Source organism: Brienomyrus brachyistius, chromosome 18 (assembly GCF_023856365.1).
Source record: "Brienomyrus brachyistius isolate T26 chromosome 18, BBRACH_0.4, whole genome shotgun sequence".
Classification (NCBI taxonomy): domain Eukaryota; kingdom Metazoa; phylum Chordata; class Actinopteri; order Osteoglossiformes; family Mormyridae; genus Brienomyrus; species Brienomyrus brachyistius.
Genome location: NC_064550.1, coordinates 7,508,764 through 7,512,080, shown reverse-complemented (window position 1 = coordinate 7,512,080; position 3,317 = coordinate 7,508,764). Strand labels below are relative to the sequence as shown.

General features: G+C 40.9%; 1 non-coding gene across 1 annotated transcript; it reads left to right on the top strand.

The window, feature by feature from the left end:
- Positions 1–2,969: 2,969 nt before the first annotated feature.
- On the top strand, positions 2,970–3,042 carry trnar-ccu (transfer RNA arginine (anticodon CCU)). The gene has a single exon. It is a non-coding gene; the product is annotated as a tRNA-Arg (tRNA).
- Positions 3,043–3,317: the final 275 nt, after the last annotated feature.

Genomic DNA, 3,317 nt, shown 5'->3' with positions numbered 1-3,317 from the left:
AAAGAAGAACTGAATAAATACTGTCGCACATTTTTACACTGTAGGAAATGTTTTATGACTCGTCCATAAAATGGAACAGTGACTAATGAAGAATGACTTCAAACCATTACATTAACTGAGAGATTAATCAAAAAAAATTTATTCATTCTCTAGCCTGCATTAGTAATGCAGCTGACTAAATGCAAACAGTGTAATGGGTTCACATTAGAGCCAGTGTTAGGCTGGTACCGATATCAGAGTGTGAGCCGCTATAGTCAGCTCCCTTGCTTCAAGAGCGTGATCTCACTGGCAACCACATGGAGGTATTTTTCATCTGATACTTCAGTGGAAAGTCAGATATCATATCCGAAATTGAAACACACATGCCAGCTAATTACTAAACATATACAGAGATCAGACTATTTTATTTTACATTTTCATCAGGTAAACGAATAAGTATTCAAATATTAATTCAATTTTTCTGAAAACACCATCTGACATGAGTAGGGAAAGTGCTTTGACAATGATGTATTGATGGATTCTCCGGTCTCACCCGTAACTCTAAAGTCTATACAGGGCAAATTTTCAGGTCCAGAACAGCAAAGGAGACGGACGTGAATGTAATGGAAATTGAATAAGAGCTTGCCATTCATGGAACACCTTGTCAGGCCGTTCATTTAGCGCTTCTTGGGGCTCTTTGTGTGATCTCTCTGACTATAATCAGTGGCTGTTCTATCATGTGCCACCACTCGCTGTGAGAGTGTAGGGTTGGCTTGGGAGGTACTACAGCAATATTTTTGTTATACTGTGATAGTTTTGTTTGCAAAATTTAATGTGGCAGAACACCATCCTCACCCACCCCATCATTGTGGGGGAATTAAATCATGTCACTTATCCCTAGTGCCAGTTTGTAACCCATACAATGCCTCTGCAAAGTCTAAAAAAGATCCATCACATACTTCTTGAGTTATTGTCTTAATGGTATCAAGTGTCAATACTGCCCTTTTCTTGCTGCTAGTATGCTTTTGGTGTGATAAGTCTCAAAATTTAATCAGTTCCAATTTGTCACCCATAAAATGCCTCTACAAAATCTGAAAAAGATCTGTCAAATAATTCTTGAAATGTCTCCCGAAAAGCATATTTATTCCCTGTCCAAGGGATACAAGAAATATCTAACTGCATCACTGCTTTTATTAGCTCTGCATCAGTAGGTATCCACTGTAACAAACCATAATACATTATTTTCCATCTGGATGCCAGAATGACGCTGGAAGGAAACCGATGCCATTATCTTTCTATGTCTGTGTAAATAAATTTGAATTAGCTTTGCTTCCTCGCTGACAGCTTACGCATCCTCGGTCTTCTGCTGTCTTTAAGTCATAACATGTAAACCAAGGTGTAACGGAACATGTGCTCAAACTGTGCGAGCAGCGTAAATGCTTTATGTGGGGGAAAAAAAGTCACATCTAGCATAGTATCGGGCCACTGATAAGCCCTGCTGCTAAAACCAGCGCAGCGTCCCATGAGTCTTTGACGCCATGAAAAAGGTAAAAAGTTTCCTGGGGAGCAAATTACTCTTTAGGAATTCTCTTTGTGTCCATATAGTTATTCACACATGAGGAAAAATGATTACCAGTATATAGGATGAGAGTATATACTGTAGAGTGGGTACTGAATGAAGCCCTGGTATGTGGCCAGGGAAGCAGGGGAGTGCAGGCCTGGGGAAGGAATCCAGGTGATCTGGCCTGCTACTGCTGGGTACGTTCAAGGTGAGGTAGGCCTTCGAAGTGATCCCACAGGAAGGGGTATGAAGGTTGGAAAGAAAAACTGAAGAGTGTCCTGCGATAGAGGGATTAAGGCACAAAGAGAGATTGTTTCAGTGACAAAGCTACAATTCATTAAGCTATTTTAGTACATCATGTTTTAGTAACATTTATTAGTAGAAAACATTTTGGGAGGATAAAGTTGTGATGGCCCAATATTCCATATTGCCTATTTCAGTACCTTGGTAATGCAAGAAATATAATTAAACACAGGTTGAAAATTATTCCATAAAATGTATTGATACAGATATTTGATACTCAGATTATACCTAATAGAGATGTAGATTCCTAATGAATTAATGTGAAAAGTGCAAATATACAGTACTGTGCAAAAGCCAGTGGAAGAACGTGCAAATTATTTATCTGGGTAATAAATGCATATTTGCCTCATGCCTAGTGATGTCACCGCGGTTTTATTCATATTACTACTTGCTACAGTCATTTCCCAGTTTCTTGGTTGGTTCTGCACTGAAAACAGCTGCAATTGACTGCACTGCTTCATATTTGCATGACTTTACACTGAGAAAAATTACAGTTGGTTTTTTGAGGTTCTTGTTTTTGATTTTTCATGAACCTCTAGATGGACCGGTGATCTGTTGTGGCATGAAGGACTTTAATTGTTTTTCTCTTTTAATTGATGACTTTTGTGTGGTGAAGAGTTGTTGTGAACTCCTGCAGTGCTTGTGACTTGTTCCTGCCTGTAGAGGGGGTTATTGGCAGCTAGCTCAGTGTGTCTGACCACATACCCTTTTATCTCTGTCTTATATTGTAGGAGCAGAGGATCTTAGGCTGCAGGCTCCGCTGGACCCTGGAGGGGGCGCTCTCCCTTAGGAATGTGTGTGGTGTACATCATGCGTAGCACCATGGAGTCCGGTGGCCTGCACTACGAAGATGGGTTACTGGCTTATTGGGGTAACTTGTCGGATTTAAGGTAGTCTGGGCAAAATGTAACTGAATGTATTTGAAGTCCATTGAAACTGTGGTACCTTAAATCCGACAAGTTACCCCGATAAGCCAGTAACCCAACTTTGTAGTACAGGCCACAGAAAAGACACTGGATAGAAAGTGATATCTAGCACATTCTGGAGTGGCAAGCTTACCTTTGGATGCAAACTTGGGCAAAGTAACTGCAAATGGAACACCAAAGGTGCTCGCCATCTTCATGTGACCCCAGTGGCCTAACGGACAAGGCATTGGCCTCCTAAGCCAGGGATTGTGGGTTCGAGTCCCATCTGGGGTGTGGTTCCTTTAAAGAATGTTCCACAGGGAACAGTAAAGCATGTTTTGGGGGTTGTGTGCAGCTACTACTCTGGGTAAAGGCCTCTGCTAAGTTAATGCCATGGATTTTCTTTCCCCCTGAACGGACATGCTGTAGTACTTCATCCACGATCAAAAATTTACTAAATTTAAGATAATCTGGCTTCTAGTCTGCACCTAATATCCAGCGAATGTTCCTGTCCATTGCAGGGCCGCAATTCAATCAGAACTCCATCAGCTACATATTTTGTAAATTCT